Source organism: Lactuca saligna, chromosome 5 (assembly GCF_052625555.1).
Source record: "Lactuca saligna cultivar CGN05327 chromosome 5, ASM5262555v1, whole genome shotgun sequence".
Lineage (NCBI taxonomy): Eukaryota > Viridiplantae > Streptophyta > Magnoliopsida > Asterales > Asteraceae > Lactuca > Lactuca saligna.
In genome coordinates, this window is record NC_136421.1 from 27,694,423 (window position 1) to 27,721,504 (window position 27,082).

Consider the following 27,082-nt stretch of genomic DNA (forward strand, 5'->3'; position numbering starts at 1 on the left):
TACGGGTGTTAGGTATGGGATAGGACCCAAAGGGGTTATAATATGGGTATGGGTTGATGGTGGTCTGGTGTTGCCATGGAATGACCAATATTAGGTCATGTACGAGTATTGGGAATGGGTTAGGACACAAAGCGGTTTTAATATGGGTATGGGTTGCAGGTGGTTGGGTGTTGGCATGGGATTACCAATATTACGTCATTTACGGGTGTTGGGCATGGGTGTCACACCCCGCTAAAGCGGAAACGCAAGGTATGACAGCGATAACGGTTTCAATGCAAAAGATAAAGATAGGTCACCATAGCAGTATTTAAAAGTTTACAACCCATAGCTTCAAAAGAAACAAAATACAAGTTTTTCAAAATAACATTGTTCAAAATATAGCTTCATAATAGCTTCAACACGATGCAGCATGCTCTATGATGATGAATCTTTACATCCACTTACTAATTACTTACTGAAAAAGCATGTAAAACGAGCATCAACTATGAAAATAGTTGGTGAGTATCACAAGTTTATAAAAATCGAGCGTACAATAAGGCTTTTCGTAAATACAAGTACATTGCTTCAATGATAAACAAGTTGATTGCTATTAATGAATACAAGTTTATTGCTATAACGAGAAACGAGTTTGTATGTGTATGAGCAAACAATGAGTCTCAACCAAACCTATGACTGAAGCCCTATCGAGATCTATGCTTATCGTTCCATAGATGAATATGGTATCATGCACTCCAGCGATTCGGGCGAGTGAGGAGTTGTCAATTCCTAATAGCGCTATCTATAACGACCATTGGCTGAAAGAGTTAATGGTTAGAGATAAGGGAAGGGCCTTAGTACGATAAGTTCTCATGTTCCGTGTTGCATAGACATACATAAAGAAACATAGCAATACAATAGCAATCATGTTTGATACAATTCAATTTAAATACAACATGCAAACAGTAGTTTTTCTGGACATGCTTTTCCCCCCCCAAAACATAAAAACCGAAAATAGAGGAGTGCGTGAATACTCACGATGTTTTGTGTAGACACAAGCGGTACTTCGGGATGCACCAACGTCTTACTACCGGGATCCTACGACATCAAACACATGCACTAGTGAGTTTCCATGTCGATATCTCATGCTAATATACTAAACTCTACATATAGGGAAATGCCAATTTATGTTTTAGTATTGGATTTTATTTCAATTAGTTACACTTTTTCTGAAGTAATGAAATTCTATATATCGGGCGATTAATTACAACCTTGGAATATAAACTTTTCAAATTTTTAAGTCCTTATTACAACATAAATTCACGAAAATAGCATTCGAGGGATAAAAAATCTCAAACTTTTTATTTAACTGTTATTACACAATACTAAGCTGGGAAAATTATAAAAATGGATTTCCAAGCTGTTTAATTATATTTTATGATTTTTGAGCATTTATTTCAATAAAAATTGAAATAAATAGAAAACAGTTTCCAAAATTATCCAAACTTTTTATTTAATTGTTATTATATATAAGTAGGCTGGGAAAAATATAAAAGATATTTTTCAGTGGGTATTTCTATTTTTCCTTGCTTTATTCCTTTAAATAGTCATTAATTAAAGAAATAATATTAAACAGTTAAAATAAATCACCATAAATTTTTGTAACATCATTTACAGTATAAATATCCTGGGAAAAATATCAAAAGTGGTTTTCATAATGTATAAACTGGTTTTGGGTATTTATGTATATTTAAGTGTATTTTAGTGCAATTAACTTTAGAAAATAAGAGAAAAATAGTTTACAATAGTGAAAAATATTCAAAATTTTTATGCACCTCCTACTCTATAATATTATATCCTGGTAAATTTTCATGAATTTTGGATAATCAGAACTATTTCTCCCATTTTTAGACCATTATAATTACCAAAAATTGGGAAAAATAGTAAAACATGATGGAAAATCTTGAAATTATTTTCTGGAGTCACCTATCACAGGTAAGGTATCCAAAAATTGTTAGACACAATTTTCACATCCTATAAAGTGGTTTTGTAATTTATCATGTCCTAAATAAAAGAAAATTAGAAATCATATGAAACAGTAACAAAAATTGCTGAAATTTGGTGAGGGGTCATTATTCCCCATAAGGATCATACATGAATTTATTTAGGATTTACTGACCTCTGGAAGTATTTTATATGATTTATGCCCTTGGTTTTAGCAATAATTCTAATAAATCAAAGAAATAACAAAAGCTCTTGAAATTTTCCAAATTATCTCATGCATGCAAGGGCTTTCAAAAGGAAAAATGTAAAAAAATGTATTCAGAAGAGAAATGAGGGTAATGATTCCAAACAATTTAAGAAAAGTTGCATGCAATAATGCATGAAGTGTAAATGTGGCTGAAGTTCATGAATTTGTGTAGCCCATTCAGTGAGGTTTTAAGCCACGAAATTTCAACCATAATTCACTAGATATGTTAAGTTTCTAAGGTATTTTTCCTCAGATTTATGGTTGGGTTTAAGGCCATTGTTTAAGCAAGATAAAAATAGTGATCACAGAAAAAGAGCTGTATGCGCAACCTTTTTGTAAAATCTGCTAAAAATCGGATATTTAGTATTTTACAGTGAGACCAGTTGGGTTTGAAAGTTAAGTCGTGGAACTAACCAATACAAAAAGAATATCATGATTTGGTTAAGAAATGACTGAGTTATGACTGTTCAAAGTCGAACAAAGTAATCTTGCAGATTGCATGTTTGCTTGTGTGCATTATTAGGGTATTTCAACAAGAACATCATGCATGTCTTTGGTAAGGCCCGATTTCTAACACATGCATGGAATGAATGAGCATCCAAGATGTACTAGAAATGGTTTAAATGCTTTTGTTCATGCATGAACACAAAAGAAATGGAGAAGAACATGAAATATTAGGTTTTGATGTCACATGATCATATGTGCATCTTTTCCACTCCTTGCATGGGTTTGATCCCGGATTTTCACCATCTCTAACACATGCATTGTGTTATGGTGAGAATCTACAAACCACAAGGGGAGAATAAAGATTTCTAGCCATGGAAAGGCATAGAATCCGAAAAGTAGAGAAGACTAAGAAGAAAAAGAGGTTTAACCATGAAACTATGGAAGAAGATGTTGTTGTTTACGTTGGTTTTGACCTTGAGAGAAGTAAGAACACTTCAAGGGCTTCACAATCTCGAAATTTTGCAGATAAATGAGAGGATTTTCGTGAGTTTAGAGAGATTGAAGTAGAGAGTGAAGTGTGTGAAGAGAGTGAAGTGAGAGAGTGAAGAGGGAAGAGGTGGAGTAAGGGTTTAAGCTTAATGATTGTGTTTTGGGGAAGAGAGAGGGCATGGGGAGAGGTGATGGCCGGTTTTTGCATGCATTTTGGCCTCCTCTCTCCTAAATTTTAAACTTTATAAAGTTCCCTCCTATATTTTATATAAAAACATTCATTTTTATAAAATGTTTATTAAGCAATTTGATTTATTTAAAAATCTTGTTTTCAACAAATAATTTATTATTAATACTTGTAATTTATATTTCTAGTTCATTGGTATAATCCATAATTTGATTAATAAAATTTGATATTAGGAAGTTTATAGCCAAATTTTATAAAGTTTTTAAGCTTTATAATTTATAACTTTGGATTTTTGGCTCTTTAGGGTTTTTGGAATATTGTTTGATATTCAACAACATGTTGAAGTATAATTAGAATGTTTTAATTTATTTTTAGAGTTTTATACCCTATTTCAATTATAACAAAGCTTGAAGCTTTATTCTAATTATAGTATTGGCATTTCCTATTGTAGCTAAGCAACTTACTAGAATTGTAAGTATCAAGTATATTAGTCCTAGACCTTAGTTGGATCCTAGTTTATGCAAGATTTTTGACCTAATTTATACTACTAGGTCATGGCATGTTGTGCATGAATGGTTATTATAAAGATGCATGAGTCCAAGAATGACCTGAGTTGGCAGTTGTCACAGTATCCCCCACTTAAAAAGAATTTCATCCCGAAATTCATTCTATGTCATCGCTTGTCATCGCAAGGGAAAAGTTGCGGATACTTTTCCTTTATGAAGTCCTCGCGCTCCTAGGTGTACTCCGGCCCGCGTTTTGAGTTCCATCGAACTTTCACAATCGGGATCTTACTCCGCTTAAGTTGTTTTACCTCCCTGTCAAGGATTTCTATCGGTTCCTCAACGAAGCTCAGCTTATCATTGATCTTAATTTCCTCCATGGGTACTATCAATGTTTTGTCGGCTAGACATTTCTTAAGGTTGGAGACGTGGAATGTGTCGTGAATGGCGCCTAACTCTTGGGGCAATTGGAGTTTATACGGTACTGGACCAATCCTTTCAAGGATTTCAAAGGGTCCAACATATCTCGGGCTTAGTTTTCCTTTCTTACCAAAACGCACAAGCCCTTTCCAAGGCAACACTTTTAAAAGTACCTTGTCTCCTACTTGGAATTCTAATGGTTTTCGACGATTATCCGCATAACTTTTCTGACGATCTCTAGCAGCTTTAAGCTTATCCTTGATGATAGCAATCTTGTCGGATGTTTCCTGGATAAGTTCGACTCTAGTCAACTGTCTGTCTCCGATTTCTGTCCAGCATAAGGGCGAACGACACTTGCGTCCATACAATGCTTCATATGGAGCACATTGGATACTCGTGTGGTAACTGTTATTGTAGGAAAACTCAATTAGGGGTAAATGAGTATCCCAATTTCCTTTGAACTCAATGACACACGCTCGTAGCATGTCTTCCAATGTTTGTATTGTTCTCTCTGTTTGCCCATCTGTCTGAGGGTGGTAAGCTGTGCTCAAATCTATCTTGGTTCCTAGTGCCCTCTGTAACATCCACCAAAATCGAGATGTAAAACGACTATCTCTATCAGAAATGATAGATAAGGGTACACCATGCAGAGAAACAATTTTGTCGATGTAGATTTGGGCTAATTTTTCCATCTTGAAATCTTCTCGAATGGGGAGAAAGTGTGCAGATTTCGTCAGTCGATCCACTATGACCCAAATTGAGTCATGAACTTTAGGAGTTCTAGGAAGTTTGGTAACAAAGTCCATAGATATTTGCTCCCATTTCCATTGGGGAATTTCAGGTTGTTGACCCTTGGAATCCAGACCCTGTCTTTAAAATAACGAACTCCATCAGGTTTGGTTTCGAATCTTTCTTCCAAACCATGTAAAGTTTCGCCTGGAAGATTTTCCTTGCATAACGCTTTCTCCTGGGCATTAATGATTTGAGATTTCAAGCTTGTCTGAATTACCATTCCCAAAGCTCTTACATGGGAAGGTTTCACTCTTTCTTTCCTACTAAGAGCGTCGGCTACTACGTTAGCCTTCCCTGGGTGATATCGTATCTCACAATCGTAATCACTAAACAACTCTACCCATCTTCTCTGCCGCATGTTTAACATTTTCTGATCCAGGATATGCTGAAGGCTTTTGTGATCGGTATAAATGGTGCACTTGGTTCCGTACAAATAATGCCTCCATATCTTAAGGGCGAAAACTATTGCTCCTAGTTCTAGATCATGGGTGGTATAATTCTTCTCGTGCGGTTTGAGTTGTCTGGAAGCATATGCAATGACCTTATCTTTTTGCATTAGCACACATCCTAATCCTTGATGAGACGCATCACAATACACCACAAAGTTCTCTAATCCTTCTGGTAAAGCCAGAATTGGTGCATTGCACAGCTTGTTTTTCAGGATTTGAAACGCCTCTTCGTGTTTCTCTTCCTAGAGAAATTTTCTATCCTTTTGGGTCAAAGATGTTAATGGTTGAGCAATCCTAGAGAAACTCTCAATGAAGCGTCTGTAGTACCCAGCTAATCCTAGGAATTGTCGTATTTCTGTCGGGGTTTTGGGGGCCTCCCATTTCTTGATTGCCTCTATCTTAGCTGGATCTACATGGATTCCTCTTTCACCGATCACATGACCAAGAAAATGTACTTCCCGAATCCAAAATTCACACTTAGTGAACTTGGCATACAATTTATGTTCCTTCAACAGCTCCAACACTAGCTTTAGATGTCTATTGTGATCTTCTTTGGTCCGCGAGTAAATAAGTATGTCATCGATAAATACAATTACAAACCTGTCTAGGTATGGTCTACAGACCCTATTCATCAAATCCATGAATACAGCGGGTGCGTTCGTTAGTCCAAAAGGCATGACTAAGAACTCATAATGTCCATAACGGGTTCTAAATGTTGTTTTGTGAATGTCCTCTTCGTGAATTCTTAGCTGATGATACCCTAACCGAAGGTCGATTTTTGAGAAGTAGGAAGCGCCCTGCAACTGATCGAACAAGTCATCTATTCTAGGGAGGGGATATCAATTCTTGATTGTCAGCTTGTTTAATTCTCTATAATCAATGCACATTCGGAACGAACCATCTTTCTTTTTGACGAATAACACTGGGGCTCCCCAAGGTGAAGAACTTGGTCGAATAAACCCTTTGTCTAGAAGTTCTTGAAGTTGTCCGGATACTTCTTGCATCTCGGATGGTGCAAGGCGATATGGTGATTTTGCTATCGGTGTCGCTCCGGGAATTAAGTCTATCCGAAATTCGACCTGTCTATAAGGGGGTAGACCGGGCAATTCCTCTGGAAATACTTCGTGATATTTTTGAACCACTGGAATCTCCTTGAGTTGCTTAGCTTCAAGTTCTCTTTCTAGCACGTGGGCCATGAATGCAATACAATTCTTCTTCAGGTACTTGTCAACCTTCACGCTTGATACTATGTTTAAACTTCTTCCTGGCTTCTCACCGTGTATGATAAGGGTTTCTCCATTAGGGAGAGGCACTCTGATGACTTTCTCATAACAACCAATGACCGCTCTATTTTTGGATAACCAATCCATCCCTACTATCACATCAAAACTACCTAGCTCTATAGGAATTAGGTCAATGCTAAAGAGTTTATTAGCTAAATTCAAAGTACAACCAGGAATTATATCACTAGCCCTAATTTCATACCCATCAACAAGTTCAATAGCATAAGCATTCCTCATCTTTACCAATTTCAAGCCAAGTAACGGTCTAAATGCTAAAGAAACAAAACTCCTATCTGCTCCCGCATCGAATATTACTGATGCAAAATGGTTGTTCAGGAGGAACGTACCTGTTATCACTTCAGGGTTCTGACGAGCTTCTTCTGCACCAATCACAAAGGCTACACCTCTTGGCTGTCCAACTTGATTTCCTTGAAAGTTTTGCCTGGCTTGGCCTTGTCCATTGTTACCAGGTCCATTGTTCAGTTTAGGACATGCTCTACGGAGATGATCCGTACTCCCGCACTCGTAACATGCCCTCCAAGCACATAATATGCTGTCATCGCATGACCTGCCTCTCGTCTAGCAGCACTAGCAGTGTTAGCAGTCTCCATCGAATGCTGGAACAGGATTTCCATCACTGTCATCACTTCTTTCAACACCTCCTGATGCCCGGCTATTACAGTGAGGCTGTGGCGCAGTTCCGCTACCATCGAATGCATCCTCCGGGAATCCTCCGGGGTCATACCTGGCTGCCTGATAGGTATTCCTATAACTTGCTGTGGTGGCGGTGCTCTTGGTCCTGCAACGCTGGGTCTTGCTCCGCTAGGTCCTACCGTGCCAAGTCCTGCTGTGCTGGCGGGTATCCTTCCTGGAATGCGAACACTCTTCCTCGCTGTCCTCCGAATGCGAAGTCCATAGAGCGGTGGCTGTGGCAACACCGATGTAGGTGATGCCTCGCGTTGTTGACTCGGGGCGTTGTCATTGCTGATCTCCACCGAGTTCCCAGTATCTTTTGTATCCTCTGATGGGTCTTCTTCTACCGAGGCGGGGGGATTACGTCGAGGGATAACAGTGACGTAGCCGGATTCATCGGCTGAGGCGGTAGCGCGGGAAGATGACGATGTTGACATAGTGGACTGTGACATAGTTTCAATGAGATATGAAATAAATGACAATGCATGCCTATAATATGCAATGCTTACACACACCAAAATTAACCTTTTGAAATTTTGAAATAAATTTTTCTCAAATATTTTTGTTGAACATATTCCCATTATAATTAGCTCAAGCTTTGTATAAATCTTTTCTTAATTAAACATAGGTGATCAGGCTATGTTTAATCAAGGTCCAATAATACAACTCCCGACCTAATTATACTAGTAATATGTTTGATGTAAAAAGAATTTCTTTGTAAGTTTTAGTTATAGGTTGTGTTTTCTTAAAGAAAAACCGATGTTCTCTATAACTTTAGCTCTGATACCACTTTTGTCACACCCCACTAAAGCGGAAACGCAAGGTATGACAGCGATAACGGTTTCAATGCAAAAGATAAAGATACATCACCATAGCAGTATTTAAAAGTTTACAACCCATAGCTTCAAAAGAAACAAAATACAAGTTTTTCAAAATAACATTGTTCAAAATATAGCTTCATAATAGCTTCAACACGATGCAGCATGCTCTATGATGATGAATCTTTACATTCACTTACTAATTACTTCCTGAAAAAGTATGTAAAACGAGCGTCAACTATGAAAATAGTTGGTGAGTATCACAAGTTTATAAAAATCGAGCGTACAATAAGGCTTTTCGTAAATACAAGTACATTGCTTCAATGATAAACAAGTTGATTACTATTAATGAATACAAGTTTATTGCTATAACGAGAAACGAGTTTGTATATGTATGAGCAAACAATGAGTCTCAACCAAACCTATGACTAAAGCCCTATCGAGATCTATGCTTATCGTTCCATAGATGAATATGGTATCATGCACTCCAGCGATTCGGGCAAGTGAGGAGTTGTCAATTCCTAATAGCGCTATCCATAACGACCATTGGCTCAAAGAGTTAATAGTTAGAGATAAGGGAAGGGCCTTAGTACGATAAGTTCTCATGTTCCGTGTTGCATAGACATACATAAAGAAACGTAGCAATACAATAGCAATCATATTTGATACAATTCAACTTAAATACAACATGCAAACAGTAGTTTTTCTGGACATGCTTTTCCACCCCAAAACATAAAAACCGAAAATAGGGGAGTTCGTGAATACTCACGATGTTTTGTGTAGACACAAGCGGTACTTCGAGATGCACCAACGTCTTACTACCGGGATCCTACGACATCAAACACACGCACTAGTGAGTTTCCATGTCGATATCTAATGCTAATATACTAAACTCTACATATAGGGAAATGCGAATTTATGTTTTAGTATTGGATTTTATATCAATTAGTTACACTTTTTCTGAAGTAATGAAATTCTATATATCGGGCTATTAATTACAACCTTGGAATATAAACTTTCCAAATTTTTAAGTCCTTATTACAACATAAATTCACGAAAATAGCATTCGAGGGATAAAAATTCTCAAACTTTTTATTTAACTGTTATTACACAATACTAAGCTGGGAAAATTATAAAAATGGATTTCCAAGCTGTTTAATTATATTTTATGATTTTTGAGCATTTATTTCAATAAAAATTGAAATAAATAGAAAATAGTTTCCAAAATTACCCAAACTTTTTATTTAATTGTTATTATACATAAGTAGGCTGGGAAAAATATAAAAGTTATTTTTCAGTGGGTATTTCTATTTTTCCTTGCTTTATTCCTTTAAATAGTCATTAATTAAAGAAATAATATTAAACAGTTAAAATAAATCACCATAAATTTTTGTAACATCATTTACAGTATAAATATCCTGGGAAAAATATCAAAAGTGGTTTTCATAATGTATAAACTGGTTTTGGGTATTTATGTATATTTAAGTGTATTTTAGTGCAATTAACTTTAGAAAATAAGAGAATAATAGTTTACAGTAGAGAAAAATATTCAAAATTTTTATGTACCTCCTACTCTATAATATTATATCCTGGTAAATTTTCATGAATTTTGGATAATGAGAACTATTTCTCCCATTTTTAGACCATTATAATTACCAAAAATAGGGAAAAATAGCAAAACATGATGGAAAATCTTGAAATTATTTTCTGGAGTCACCCATCACCGGTAAGGTATGCGAAAATTGTTAGATACAATTTTCACTTCCTATAAAGTGGTTTTGTAATTTATCATGTCCTAAATAAAAGAAAATTAGAAATCATATGAAACAGTAACAAAAATTGCTGAAATTTGGTGAGGGGTCATCATTCCCCATAAGGATCATCCATGAATTTATTTAGGATTTATTGACCTCTGGAAGTATTTTATATGATTTATGCCCTTGGTTTTAGCTATAATTCTAATAAATCAAAGAAATAACAAAAGCTCTTGAAATTATCCAGATTATCTCATGCATGCAAGGGCTTTCAAAAGGAAAAATGTAAAAAAATTTATTCAGAAGAAAAATGAGGGTAGTGATTCCAAACATTTTAAGAAAAGTTGCATGCAATAATGCATGAAGTGTAAATGTGGCTGAAGTTCATGAATTTGTGTAGCCCATTCAGTGAGGTTTTAAGCCACGAAATTTCAACCATAATTCACTAGATATGTTAAGTTTCTAAGGTATTTTTCCTCAGATTTATGGTTAGGTTTAAGGCCATTGTTTAAGCAAGATAAAAATAGTGATCACAGAAAAAGAGCTGTATGCGCAACCTTTTTGTAAAATCTGCTAAAAATCGGATATTTAATATTTTACAGTCAGACCAGTTGGGTTTGAAAGTTAACTCGTGGAACTAACCAATACAAAAATAATATCATGATTTGGTTAAGAAATGACTGAGTTATGACTGTTCAAAGTCGAACAAAGTAATCTGGCAGATTGCATGTTTGCTTGTGTGCATTATTAGGGTATTTCAACAAGAACATCATGCATGTCTTTGGTAAGGCCCGATTTCTAACACATGCATGGAATGAATGAGCATCCAAGATGTACTAGAAATGGTTTAAATGCTTTTGTTCATGCATGAACACAAAAGAAATGGAGAAGAACATGAAATATTAGGTTTTGATGTCACATGATCATATGTGCATCTTTTCCACTCCTTGCATGGGTTTGATCCCGGATTTTCACCATCTCTAACACATGCATTGTGTTATGGTGAGAATCTACAAACCACAAGGGGAGAATAAAGATTTCTAGCCATGGAAAGGCATAGAATCCGAAAAGTAGAGAAGACTAAGAAGAAAAAGAGGTTTAACCATGAAACTATGGAAGAAGATGTTGTTGTTTACGTTGGTTTTGACCTTGAGAGAAGTAAGAACACCTCAAGGGCTTCACAATCTCGAAATTTTGCAGATAAATGAGAGGATTTTCGTGAGTTTAGAGAGATTGAAGTAGAGAGTGAAGTGTGTGAAGAGAGTGAAGTGAGAGAGTGAAGAGGGAAGAGGTGGAGTAAGGGTTTAAGCTTAATGATTGTGTTTTGGGGAAGAGAGAGGGCATGGGGAGAGGTGATGGCCGGTTTTTGCATGCATTTTGGCCTCCTCTCTCCTAAATTTTAAACTTTATAAACTTCCCTCTTATATTTTATATAAAAACATTCATTTTTATAAAATGTTTATTAAGCAATTTGAGTTATTTAAAAATCTTGTTTTCAACAAATAATTTATGATTAATACTTGTAATTTATATTTCTAGTTCATTGGTATAATCCATAATTTGATTAATAAAATTTGATATTAGGAAGTTTATAGCCAAATTTTATAAAGGTTTTAAGCTTTATAATTTATAACTTTGGATTTTTGGCTCTTTAGGGTTTTTAGAATATTGTTTGATATTCAACAACATGTTGAAGTATAATTAGAATATTTTAATTTATTTTTAGAGTTTTATACCCTATTTTAATTATAACAAATCTTGAAGCTTTATTCTAATTATAGTATTGGCATTTCCTATTGTAGCTAAGCAACTTACTAGAATTGTAAGTATCAAGTATATTAGTCCTAGACCTTAGTTGGATCCTAGTTTATGCAAGATTTTTGACCTAATTTATACTACTAGGTCATGGCATGTTGTGCATGAATGGTTATTATAAAGATGCATGAGTCCAAGAATGACCTGAATTGGTAGTTGTCACAGTGGGTTAGGACCAAAAGCGCTTATAATATGGGCATGGGTTCCAGGTGGTTGGGTGTTGGCCCAGCTCGACAAATATTAGGTGATGTACGGGTGTTGGGAATGGGTTTGGACAAAAGGGGTTGTAATATGGCTATGGGTTGGAGGTGGTCGGGTGTCTGGCACGGTATGACCAATATTAGGTCATGTATGGGTGGTGGGCATGCTTTAGGACAAAAAGAGGTCATAATATGGGTATGGGTTACATGTGGTCTGGTGTTGGCACGGGTTGACCAATATTAGTTCATGTACGGGTGTTGGGAATGGGTTAGGATCAAAACGGGTTATAATATGGGTATGGGTTGCAGGTGGTCGGGTGTTGTCACGGGTTGACCAATATTAGGTCATGTACGGGTGTTGGGCAAGGGTTAAGTCCAAAAGGGGTTATAATATGGGTATGGGTTGCAGATGGTCGGGTGTTGGTGCGGGTTGACCAATATTAGGTCATGTACTGGTGTTGGGCATGGGTTAAGACCCAAACGGGTTATAATACGGGTATGGGTTGCAGGTGGTCGCGTGTTGGCACGGGATGACCAATATTAGGTCATGTACGAGTGTTGATCATGGGTTAGGACCAAAAGCGGTTATAATATAGGTATGGGTTGCAAGTGGTTGGGTGTTAGCACGTGTTGACCAATATTAGGTCATGTACGGGTGTTGGGCAAGGGTTAGGACCAAAAGGGGTTATAATATGGGTATCGGTTGCAAGTGGTCTAGTGTTGGCATGGGTTGACCAATATTAGGTCATGTACAGGTGTTGAGCATGGGTTAGAACCAATAGGGGTTATAATATTGCTATGGGTTGAAGGTGGTCGGGTGTTGGCACTGGTTGACCAATATTAGGTCATGTACGAGTGTTGGGCATAGGGTAACACCAAAAGGGGTTATAATATGGGTATGGGTGGCAGGTGGTTGGGTTTTTTCATGGGATGACCAATATTAGGTCCTGTACAGGTGTTGGGCATGGGTTAGGACCAAAAGGGGTTATAATATGTGTATGGGTTGCAGGTGTTAGGGTGTTGGCACAGTTTGACCAATATTAGGTCATGTACGGGTGTTGGGCATGGGTTTGGACCAAAAGGAGTTATAATATGGGTATGGGTTGCAGTTGATCGGGTGTTGGCACGGGTTGACCAATTTTAGGTCATGTACATGTGTTGGGCAAGGGTTAGGACCAAAAGGGGATATAATATGGGTATGGGTTGCAGATGGTCGGGTGTTGGCATGGGTTGACCAATATTAGGTCATGTACGGGTGTTACACAAGGGTTAGGACCCAATAGGATTATAATATGGGTATGGGTTGCAGGTGGTCGGGTGTTGGCTTGGGATGACCAATATTAGGTCGTATACGTGTGATGGCCATGGGTTAGGACCAAAAGGGGTTATAATATGGGCATGGGTTGCAGGTGGTCAGGTATGGGTGTTGGGCATGGGTTTGGACCAAGAGGTGTTATAATATGGATATGGGAACAGGTGGTCGGGTGTTGGCACGGGTTGACCAATATTACGTCATGTATGGGTGTTGGGCATGTGTTAGGACCAAAAGTGGTTATAATATGGGTATGGATTGCAGGTGGTCGGGTGGTTGCACGGGTAGACAATTACCATGTCATTTACGGATTTTAGGAATGGGTTAGGACCAAAAGGGGTTATAATATGGGTATGGGTTTCCCTTGGTCGGGTCTTGGCACAGTTGACCAATAGACGGGTGTTGGGCATGGGTTTAGACCAAAAGGGGTTATAATATGGGTAAGGGTTGTAGGTGTTCGGGTATTTGCATGGGTTGACCAATATTAGGTCAGGTACGGGTGTAGGGCATGGGTTAGGCCCCAATGGGTTTATAATATGGGTATGGGTTGTAGGTGGTTAGATGTTGGCATGGGATGACCAATATTATGTCGTGTACGTGTGTTGGGCATGGGTTAGGACCAAAAGGGGTTATAATATGGGCATGGGTTGCAGGTGGTCAGGTGTTGGCACAGGTTGACCAATATTATGTCGTGTATGGGTGTTCCGCATGGGTTTGGACCAAAATGGGTTCTAATATGGGTATGGACTGCAGTTGATCGAGTGTTGGCACGAGTTGACCAACTTTATGTCATGCACGGGTGTTAGGCAAGGGTTAGGACCAAAAGGGGATATAATATGGGTATGGGTTGCAGGTGATCGGGTGTTGGCACGGGTTGACCAATATTACTTCATGTACGGGTTTTGGGCATGGGTTAGGACCAAAAGGGGTTATAATATAGGTATGGGTTGCAAGTGGTCGGGTGTTAGCATGGGTTGACCAATATTAGGTCATGTACGGTTGTTGGCAACGGTTAGGACCAAAAGGGGTTATAATATGGGTATCGGTTCCAGGTGGTCGGGTGTTGGCATGGGTTGACCAATATTAGGTCATGTAGGGTGTTGGGCAAGGTTTAGGACCAAAAGGGGTTATATTATGGATATCGGTTGCAGGTGCTCAGGTGTTGGCATGGGTTGAGCAATATTACGTCATGTACGGGTGTTGGGCATGGGTTAGGACCAAGAGGGGTTATAATATGGCTATGGGTTGTAGGTGGTCGGGTGTTGGCACGGGTTGACCAATATTAGGTCATGTACGAGTATTGGGCATAGGGTAACACCAAAAGGGGTTATAATATGGGTATGGGTTGCAGGTGGTCGGGTTTTTGCATAGGATGACCAATATTAAGTAATGTACAGGTGTTGGGCATGGGTTAGGACCAAAAAGGGGTTATAATATGGGTATGGGTTGCAGGTGGTTGGGTCTTTGTAGAGTTTGACCAATCTTAGGTCATGTACGGGTGTTGGGTATGGGTTTGGAACAAAAAGAGGTTATAAAATGCGTATGGGTTGCAGGTGGTTGGATGTTGGCAGGGGTTGAAAATTATTAGGTCATGTACCGGTTTTGGGCATAGGTTAGCACCAAAAGGAGTTATAATATGGGTATGGGTTGCAAGTGGTCGGGTGTTGGCACGGGTTGACCAATATTACGTCATGTATGGTTGTTGGGCATGTGTTAGGATCAAATGGGGTTATAATATGGGTATGGGTTGCAGGTGGTCGGGTGTTGGCACGGGGTTACCAATATTACGTAATGTATGGGTGTTGGGCATGGGTTAGGACCAAAAGGGGTTATAATATGGGTATGATTTTCATGTGGTCGGGTGTTGGCATGGGTTGACGAATATTAGTTCATGTATGGGTGTTGGGCATGGATTAGGATCAAAAGGGGTTATAATATGGGTATGGGTTACAGGTGGTCTGGTGTTGACACGGGTTGACCAATATTAGGTCACGTACGGGTGGTGGGCAAGCGTTAAGTCCAAAAGGGGTTATAATATTGGTATGGGTCGCAGATGGTCGGGTGTTGGCGCGGGTTGACCAATATTAGTTCATGTACGGGTGTTGGGCATGGGTTAGGACCCAAACGAGTTATAATATGGGTATGGGTTGCAGGTGGTCGCGTGTTCGCACGGATGACAATTATTAGGTTATGTACGAGTGTTGGTCATGGGTTAGGACCAAAAGCTGTTATAATATAGGCTTTGGGTTGCAAGTGGTTCGGTGTTAGCACGTGTTGACCAATATTAGGTTATGTACGGGTGTTAGGCAAGGGTTTGGACCAAAAGGGTTATAATATGGGTATTGGTTGCAGGTGGTCGGTTGTTGGCATGGGTTGACCAATATTAGGTCATGTACGGGTGTTGGGCATGGGTTAGGACCAATAGGGGTTATAATATGGGTATGGGTTGCAGGTGGTCGGGTGTTGGCACGGGTTGACCAATATAAGGTCATGTACGAGTATTGGGCATAGGGTAACACCAAAAGGGGTTATAATATGGGTATGGGTTGCAGGTGGTCGGGTTTTTACATTTGATGACCAATATTAGGTCATGTAAAGGTGTTGGGCAAGGGTTAGGACCAATAGGGGTTATAATATGCCTGTGGGTTGTAGGTGGTCGGGTGTTGGCACGGGTTGACCAATATTAGGTCATGTACGAGTATTGGGCGTAGGGTAACACCAAAAGGCGTTATAATATGGGTATGGGTTGCAGGTGGTCAGGTGTTTGCATAGGATGACCAATATTAGGTCATGTACAGGTGTTGGGAATTGGTTAGGACCAAAAAGGGGGTATAATATGGGTACGGGTTGCAGGTGGTTGGGTGTTTGCAAAGTTTGACCAACATTAGGGCATGTACGGGTGTTGGGCATGGGTTTGGACCAAAAAGAGGTTACAAAGTACGTACGGGTTGCAGGTGGTCGGATGTTTGTAGGGGTTGATAATTATTTGGTCATGTACCGGTGTTGGGCATAGGTTAGGACCAAAAGTGGTTATAATATGGGTATGGGTTGCAGGTGGTCGGGTGTTGGCACGGGTTGACCAATATTACGTAATGTATGGTTGTTGGGCATGTGTTAGGATCAAATGGGGTTATAATATGGGTATGGGTTGCAGGTGGTCGGGTATTGGCACGGGGTTACCAATATTACATCATGTATAGGTGTTGGGCACGGGTTACAACCAAAAGGGGTTATAATATGGGTATGAGTTTCATATGGTTGGGTGTTGGCACAAGTTGACCAATATTAGGTCCTGTACGGGTGTTGGGCACGGATTAGAATCAAAAGGGGTTATAATATGGGTATGGGTTGCAGGTGGTCGGGTGTTGTCACGGGTTGACCAATATTAGGTCATGTACGGGTGTTGGGCAAGGGTTAAGTCCAAAATGGGTTATAATATGGGTATGGGTCTCTGATGGTTGGGTGTTGGCACGGGTTGACCAATATTAGGTCATGTACGGGTGTTGGGCATGGGTAAGGAACCAAACGGGTTATAATATGGGTATGGGTTGCAGGTGGTCGCGTGTTGGCGCGGGATGACCAATATTAGGTCATGTACTAGGGTTGGTCATGGGTTAGGACCAAAAGAAGTTAGAATATAGGTATGGGTTGCAAGTGGTTGGGTGTTAGCACGTGTTGACCAATATTAGGTCATGTACAGGTGTTGGGCAAGGGTTTGGACCAAAAGTGGTTGTAATATGGGTATCGATTGCAGGTGGTCGGTTGTTGGCATGGATTGACCAATATTAGGTCATGTACGGGTGTTGGGCATGGGTTAGGACCAATAGGGATTATAATATGGCTAAGGGTTGCAGTTGGTCGGGTGTTGGCATAGGATGACCAATATTAGGTCATGTACGAGTATTGGGCATAGGGTACCACCAAAAGGGGTTATAATATGGGTATGGGTTGTAGGTGGTCGGGTCGTTGCATTGGATGACTAATACTAGGTCATTTACAGGTGTTGGGGATGGGTTAGGACCAATAGGGGTTATAATATGGCTATGGGTTGTAGGTTGTCGGGTGTTGGCTCGGGTTGACCAATATTAGGTCATGTACGAGTATTGGGCATAGGGTAACACCAAAAGGGGTTATAATATGGGTATGGGTTACAGGTGGTCGGGGGTTTGCATAGAATGACCAATATTAGGACATGTACAGGTGTTGGGCATGGGTTAGGACCAAAAAGGGGTTATAATATGGGTATGGGTTGCAGGTGGTTGGGTGTTTGCAGAGTTTGACCAATGTTAGGTCATGTACGGGTGTTGGGCATGGGTTTGGACCAAAAAGAGGTTATAAAATGCGTATGGGTTGTAGATGGTGCGATGTTGGCAGGGGTTGACAATTATTAGGTCATGTACCGGTGTTGGGCATAGCTTAGGACCAAAAGGGGTTGTAATATGGGTATGGGTTGCAGGTGGTCGGTTGTTGGCACGGGTTGACCAATATTACGTCATGTATGGTTGTTGGGCATGTGTTAGGATCAAATGGGGTTATAATATGGGTATGGGTTGCAGGTGGTCGGGTGTTGGCTCGGGGTTACCAATATTACGTCATGTATGGGTGTTGGGCATGGGTTAGGACCAATAGCGGTTATAATATGGGTATGAGTTTCATGTGGTCGGGTGTTGGCACGGGTTGACCAATATTAGGTCATGTATGGGTGTTGGGCATGGATTAGGATCAAAAGGGGTTATAATATGGGTATGGGTTACTGGTGGTCGGATGTTGGGTGGGGTTACGACCAAACGGGGTTATAATATGGGTATGGGTTGTAGGTGGTTAGGTGTTGGCACAGGTTGACCAATATTAGATCATATACGGGTGTTGGGCATGGGTTTGGACCAAAACGGGTTATAATATGGGTATGGGTTGTAGGTGTTCCGGTGTTGGCACGGGTTGACCAATATTAGGTCATGTACAGGTGTTGGGCATGGGTTAGGACCCAATGGGGTTATAATATGGGTAGGGGTTGCAGGTAGTCGGGTGTTGGCATGGGTTACCAATATTAGGTCGTGTACATGTGTTGGGCATGGGTTAGGACCGAAAGGGGTTAAAATATGGGCATGGGTTGCAGGTGGTGAGGTGTTGGCACAGGTTGACTAATATTAGATCATGTATGGGTGTTGGGCATAGGTTTGGAACAAAAGGGGTTATAATATGGGTATGGGTTGCAGTTGATCGGGTGTTGGCACGAGTTGACCAATTTTAGGTCATGTACAGGTGTTGGGCGAGGGTTAGGACCAAAAGGTTATATAATATGGGTATGGGTTGTAGGTGGTCGGGTGTTGCCTTGGGTTGACCAATATTAGGTCATCTATGGGTTTTGTGCATGGGTTAGGAAAGGGGTTATAATATAGGTATGGGTTGCAAGGGGTCGGGTGTTAGCACGGGTTGACCAATATTAGGTCATGTATGGGGTGTTGCGCAATGGTGAGGACCATAAGGGGTTATAATATGTTTATCGGTTGCAGGTAGCCAGGTCTTGGCACGGGTTGACCAATATTAGGTCGTGTACAGTTGTTGGGCATGGGTTAGGACCCAATGGGGTTATAAATTGGCAAGGGATGACCAATATTAGGCTGTGTATGTATGTTGGGCATGGGTTAGGACCAAAAGGGGTTATAATATGGGCATGGGTTGCAGGTGGTCAGGTGTTGGCATAGGTTGACCAATATTTGGTCATGTATGGGTGTTGGGCGTGGGTTTGGACCAAAAGGTGTTATAATATGGATATGGGAACAGGTGGTCGGGTGTTGGCACGGGTTGACCAATATTACGGCATGTATGGGTGTTGGGCATGTGTTAGGACCAAAAGGGGTTATGATATGGGTATGGGTTACAGGTGGTCGGGTGGTTGCACGGGTTGACAATTACCTAGTCATTTACGGATGTTAGGCATGGGTTAGGACCAAAAGGAGTTATAATATGGGTATGGGTTGCACGTGGTCGGGTCTTGGCACAGTTGACCAATATTAGGTCATATATGGGTGTTGGGCATGGGTTTGGACCAAAACGGGTTATAATATGGGTATGGGTAGTAGGTGTTCGGGTGTTTGCACGAGTTGACCAATATTAGGTCATGTATGGGTGTTGGGCATGGGTTAGGACGCAATGGGGTTATAATATGGGTATGGGTTGCAGGTGGTCGGGTGTTGGCATTGGATAACCAATATTAGGTCGTGTACGTGGGTTAGGACCAAAAGGGGTTATCATATGGGCATAGGTTGCAGGTGGTCAGGTCCTGGCACAGGTTGACCAATATTAGGTCATGTATGGGTGTTGGGCATGGGTTTGGACCAAAAGGGGTTATAATATGGGTATGGGTTGCAGTTGATCGGGTGTTGGCACGGGTTGACCAATTTTAGGTCATGTACGGGTGTTGGGCAAGTGTTAGGACCAAAAGGGGATATAATATGGGTATGGGTTGCAGGTGGTCGTGTGTTGGCACGGGTTGACCAATATTAGGTCATGTACGGGTGTTGGGCATGGGTTAGGACCAAAAGGGGTTATAATATAGGTATGGGTTGCAAGTGGTTGGGTGTTATTAGGTCATGTACGAGTGTTGGCAAGGGTTAGGACAAAAAGGGGTTATAATATGGGTATCGGTTGCAGGTGGTCGGGTGTTGGCACAGGTTGACCAATATTAGGTCATGTACGGGTGTTGGGCATGGGTTAGGACCCCATGGGGTTATAATATGGGTATGGGTATGGGTTGCATGGGATGACCAATATTAAGTCGTGTACGTTTGTTGGGCACACGTTAGGACCAAAAGGGGTTATAATATGGGCATGGGTTGCAGGTTGTTAGGTGTTAGCACAAGTTGACCAATATTTGGGCATGTACGGGTGTTGCGCATGGGTTTGGACCAAAAGGGGTTATAATATGGGTGTGGGAACAGGTGGTTGGGTGTTCGCATGGGTTGACCAATATTACGTCGTGTATGGGTGTTAGGCATGTGTTACGAGCAAAAGGGGTTATAATATAGGTATGGGTTGCAGGTGGTCGGGCGGTTGCATTGATTGACAATTACGAGGTCATTTACGGATGTTAGGCATGGGTTAGGAACAAAAGGGGTTATAATATGGGTATGGGTTGCACGTGGCTGGGTCTTGGCACAGTTGACCAATATTATGTCATATACGGGTGTTGGGCATGGGTTTGGACCAAAAGGGGTTCTAATATGGGTATGGGTTGCAGGTGTTCGGGTGTTTGCACGCATTGACCAATATTAGGTCATGTACAGGTGTTGGGCATTGGTTAGGACCTAATGGGGTTATAACATATGTATGGGTTGCAGGTTGTCGGGTGTTGGCATGGGATTACCAATATTAGGTCGTGTACGTGTGTTGGCCATGGGTTAGGACCAAAAGGGGTTATCATATGGGCGTGGGTTTCATTTGGTCAGGTGTTGGCACATGTTGATCAATATTAGGTCACGTATGGGTGTTGGGCATGGGTTTGGACCAAAAGGGGTTATAATATGGGTATGGTTTGCAGTTGATTGGGTGTTGGCATGGGTTGACCAATTTTAGATCATGTACGGGTGTTGGGCAAGTGTTAGGACCAAAAGGGGATATAATATGGGTATGGGTTGCAGGTGGTTGCGTGTTGGCACGGGTTGACAAATATTATGTCATGTACGGGTGTTGGGCATGGGTTATGACCAAAATGGGTTATAATATAGGTATGGGTTGCAAGTGGTCGGGAGCTAGCATGGGTTGACCAATATTAGGTCATGTACGGGTGACGGCATGGGTTAGGACCAAAAGGGGTTATAATATGTGTATCGGTTGCAGGTGGTCGGGTGTTGGCATGGGTTGACCAATATTAGGTCATGTACTGGTGTTGGGCATGGGTTAGGACCCAATGGGGTTATAATATAGGTATAGGTTGCAGGTGGTCGGGTGTTGGAATAGGATGACCAATATTAGGTCGTGTACACGTGTTGGGCATGGGTTAGGACCAAAAGGGGTTATAATATAGTCATGGGTTGCAGGTTGTCAAGTGTTGGCACAGGTTGATAATTATTTGGTCATGTATGGGTGTTGCGCATGGGTTTGGACCAAAAGGGAATATAATATGGGTATGAGTTGCAGGTGGTTGCGTGTTGGCACGGGTTGACCAATATTAGGTCATGTATGGGTGTTGGGCATGTGTTAGGACCAGAAGGGGTTATAATATGGGTATAGGTTGCAGGTGCTCGGGCGGTTGCACAGGTTGACAATTACGAGGTCATTTATGGATGTTAGGCATGGGTTAGGACCAAAAGGGGTTATAATATGGGTATAGGTTGCATGTGGTTCGGTCTTAGCATAGTTGACGAATGTTATATCATATACGGGTGTTGGGCATGGGTTTGGACCAAAAGGGCTTATAATATGGGAATGGGATACAGGTGTCCGGGTGTTTGCATGCGTTGACCAATATTAGGTGATGTACGGGTGTTGGGCGTGGGTTAGGACCCAATGGGGTTATAATATGGGTATAGGTTGCAGGTGGTTGGGTGTTGGCATTGGGTGACCAATATTAGATCGTGTATGTGTGTTGGGCATCAGTTACGACCAATAGGGGTTATCATATGGGCATGGGTTGCAGGTGGTCAGGTGTTGGCACATGTTGAACAATATTAGGTCATGTATGGGTGTTGGGCATGGGTTTAGACCAAAACGGGTAATAATATGGGTATGGGTTGCATTTGATCGGGTTTTGGCACGGGTAGACCAATTTTAGGTCACGTACGGGTGTTGGGCAAGGGTTAGGACCAAAAGGGGATATAAGATGGGTATGGGTTGCAGGTGGTCAGGTGTTGGCACAGGTTGACCAATATTAGGTCATGTACAGGTGTTGGGCATGGGTTAGGACCAAAAGGGGTTATAATATCGGTATGGGTTGCAAATGGTCGGGTGTTGGCATGGGATGACCAATATTAGGTCGTGTACGTGTGTTGGGCACGGGTTAGGACTAAAAGGGGTTATAATATGGGCACGGGTTGTAGGTTGTCTTGTGTTGGCACAGGCTGACCAATATTAGGTTATGTATGGGTGTTGGGCATGGGTTTGGACCAAAAGGGGTTATAATATGGGTATGGGTTGCAGTTGATCGGGTGGTGGCACGGGTTGACCAATTTTAGGTCATGTACAGGTGTTGGGAAAGGGTTATGACCAAAAGGGGATATAATATGGGAATGGGTTGCAGGTGGTCGGTTGTTGGCATGGGTTGACCAATATTAGGTCATGTATGGGTGTTGGGCATGGGTTAGGAAAGCGGTTATAATATAGGTATGGGTTGCAAGTGGTCGGGTGTTAGCATGGGTTAACCAATATTATGTCATGTACGGGTGTTGCGCAAGGGTTAGGACCAAAAGGGGTTATAATATGTTTATCGATTGCAGGTGGCCAGGTGTTGGCACGGGTTGACCAATATTAGGTCATGTACAGGTGTTGGGCATGGGTTATGACCCAATGGGGTTATAATATGGGTATGGGTTGTAGGTGGTTGGGTGCTGGTGTAGGATGACAAATATTAGGTCGTGTACGTGTCTTGGGCATGGGTTAAGACCAAAAGGGGTTATAATATGGGCATGGGTTGCAGGTGGTCAGGTGTTGGCATAGGTTGACCAATCTTTGGTCATGTATGGGTGTTGAGCATGGGTTTCGACCAAAAGGGGTTATAATATGGGTATGGGAACAGGTGGTCGGGTGTTGGCACGGCTTGACCAATATTACATCATGTATGGGTGTTGGGCATGTGTTAGGACCAAAAGGGGTTATATTATGGGTATGGGTTGCAGGTGGTCGGGCGGTTGCACAGGTTGACAATTACGAGGTCATTTACAGATGTTAGGCATGGGTTAGGACCAAAAAGGGTTATAATACGGGTATGGGTTGCACGTGGTTGTGTCTTCGCACAGTTGACCAATATTAGGTCATATACGGGTGTTGGGCATGGGTTTGGACCAAAAGGGGTTATAATATGGGTAGTGGTTGCTGGTGTTTGGGTGTTTGCACGCGTTGACCAATATTAGGTCATGTACGGGTGTCGGGCATGGGTTAGGACCCAATGGGGTTATACTATGGGAATAGGTTGCAGTTGGTCGGGTGTTGGCATGGGATGACCAATATTAGGTCGTGTACGTGTGTTGGGCATGTGTTAGGACCAAAAGGGGACATAATATAGGTATGGGTTGCAAGTGGTCGGGTGTTAGCATGGGTTGACCAATATTAGGTCATGTACGGGTGTTTGCAAGTGTTGGGACCAATAGGGGTTATAATATGGGTATGGGTTGCAAGTGGTCGGGTGTTGGCACAGGTTGACCAATATTAGGTCATGTACGGGTGTTGGGCATGCGTTTTGACCAAAAAGGGGATATAATATGGGTACGGGTTGCAGGTGGTCGGGTGTTGGCACGGGTTGACAAATATTTGGTCATGTATTGGTGTTGGGAATTGGTTAGGTCCAAAAGGGGTTATAATATGGGTATGGGTTGCAGGTGGTCTGGTGTTGGCACGGTTTAACTAATATTAGGTCATATACGGGTGTTGGTCATGGGTTAAGACCAAAAAGGGTTATAATATGGGTATGGGTTGCAGGTGGTCGGGTGTTGGCACGGGTTGACCAATATTAATTCATGTACGGGTGTTGGGCATGGGTTAGGACCCAAAACGAGTTATAATATGGGTTTGGGATGCAGGTGGTTGCATGTTTGCACGCGATGACCAATATTAGGTCACGTTCGGGTGTTGGGTATCGGTTAGGACCAAAAGGGGTTATAATATAGCTATGGGTTGCAAGTGGTCGGGTGTTAACACGCGTTGACAAATATTAGGTCATGTACGGGTGTTGGGCAAGGGTTAGGACCAAAAGGGGTTATAATATGGGTACGGGTTGCTGGTGATAGGGTGTTGGCATGGGTGGCCAATATCAGGTCATGTACGGGTGTTGAGTAAGGTTAGGACCAAAAGGGGTTATAATTTGGGTATGGGTTGCAAGTGGTCGGGTGTTGGCACAGGTTGACCAATATTAGGTCATGTACGGGTGTTGGGGATGGGTTTGGACCAAAATGGGGTTATAAAATGGGTACGGGTTGCAGGTGGTCGGATGTTGGCAGGGGTTGACAATTATTAGGTCATGTACGGGTGTTGGGCATGGGTTAGGACCAAAATAGGTTATAATATGGGTATGGGTCGCAGGTGGTCGGGTGTTGGCACGGGTTGACCAATATTACATCATGTATGAGTGTTGGGCATGTGTTAGGACCAAAAGGGGTTATAACATGGGTATAGGTAGCAGGTGATCGGGTGTTAGTACAGGGTGACCAATATTACGTCATGTACCGGTTTTAGGCATGGGTTAGTACCAAAAGTGGTTATAATATGGGTATGGGTTGCAGGTGGCCAGTCGTTGGCACGGGTTGACCAATATTAGGTCATGTATGGGTTTTGGGCATGAATTTGGACCAAAAGGGTTTATAATATGGGTATTGGTTGCAGGTGGTTGGATGTTAGACATGGGTTAGGACCCAATGGGGTTATAATATGTGTATGGGTTGCAGGTGGTCGGGTGTTGGCATGGGATGACCAATATTAGGTCTAGTACGTGTGTTGGGCATGGGTTAGGAACAAAAGGGTTATAATATGGGAATGGGTTGCAGGTGGTCAGGTGTTGGTACAGGTTGACCAATATTTGGTCATGTATGGGTGTTGGGCATGGGTGTGGACCAAAAGGTGTTATAATATGGATATGGGAACAGGTGGTCGTGTGTTGGCACGCATTGACCAATATTACATCATGTATGGGTGTTGGGCATGTGTTAGGACCAAAAGTAGTTATAATATGGGTATGGGTTGCAGGTGGTCGGGTGGTTGCACGGGTTGACAATTACCAGGTCATTTCCGGATGTTAGGCATGGTTTAGGACCAAAAGGGGTTATAATATGGGTAAGGGTTGCAGGTGTTCGGGTCTTTGCATGGGTTGACCAATATTAGGTCATGTACGGATGTTGGGCATGGGTTAGGACCCAATGGGGTTATAATATGGGTATGGGTTGCAGGTGGTCGGATGTTGGTATGGGACGACCAATATTACGTCGTGTACGTGTGTTGGGCATGGGTTAGGACCAAAATGCGTTATAATATGGGCATGGGTTGCAGGTGGTCAGGTGTTGGCACAGGTTGACCAATATTATGTCATGTATGGATGTTCCACATGGGTTTGGACCAAAAGGGGTTCTAATATGGGTATGGGTTGTAGTTGATTGGGTGCTGGCACGATTTGACCAATTTTATGTCATGTACGGGTGTTGGGCAATGGTTAGGACCAAAAGGGGATATAATATGGGTATGGGTTCCAGGTGATCGGGTGTTGGCACGAGTTAACCAATATTAGGTCATGTACGGGTGTTGGGCATGGGTTAGGACCAAAATGGGTTATAATATAGGTATGGGTTGCAAGTGGTCGGGTGTTAGCATGGGTTGACCAATATTAGGTCATGTACAGTTGTTGGCAAGGGTTAGGACCAAAAGGGGTTATAATATGGGTATCGGTTGCAGGTGGTTGGGTGTTGGCACGAGTTGACCAATATTAGGTCATGTATGGGTGTTGGGCAAGGGTTAGGACCAAAAGGGGTTATAATAGGGGTATCGGTTGCAGGTGCTTGGGTGTTGGCATGGGTTGACCAATATTAGGTCATGTACGGGTGTTGGGCATGGGTTAGGACCAAAATAGGGTATAATATGGGTATGGGTCGCAGGTGGTCGGGTGTTGGCATGGGTTAACCAATATTACATCATGTATGAGTGTTGGGCATGTGTTAGGACCAAAAGGGGTTATAACGTGGGTATAGGTAGCAGGTGGTCGAGTGTTAGCACAACGTGACCAATATTACGTCATGTACGGGTGGTAGGCATGGGTTAGTACCAAAAGTGGTTATAATCTGGGTAAGGGTTGCAGGTGGTCGGTCGCTGGCACGGGTTGACCAATATTAGGTCATGTATGGGTTTTGGGCATTAATTTGGACCAAAAGGGTTTATAATATGGGTATAGGTTCCAGGTGGTCGTGTGTTGGGCATGGGTGAGGACAAAAAGGGGTTATAATATGGGAATGGGTTGTAAGTGTTCGGGTGTTGGCACAGGTTGACCAATATTCGGTCATATAAGGGTGTTAGCCATGGGTTTGGACCAAAAGGGGTTATAATTTGGGTATGGGTTGGAGGTGGTCGGCTGTTGGCACGGTATGACCAATATTAGGTTATGTACGGGTGTTGGGCATGGGTTAGGACGAAAAGGGGTTATAATATGGGTATGGGTTGCAGGTGATCGGGTGTTGGCATAGGTTGACCAATATTAGATCATCTTCAGGTGTTCGGAATGGGTTAGGACCAAAAGGGGTTATAATAGGGTATGGGTTGCAGGTGGTCGGGTCTTGGCACGGGTTGACCAATATTAGGTCATGTACGGGTGTTGGGCATGGGTTAGGACCCAAAGGGGTTATAATATGGGTATGGGTTGCAGGTGGTCGGGTGTTGGCATGGGATGACCAATATAAGGTCATGTATGGGTGTTGGGCATGGGTTAGGAACCAAAGGTAGCCGGGTGTTGGCACGGGTTGACCAATACTAGGTCATGTACAGGTGTTGGATATGGGTTAGGACC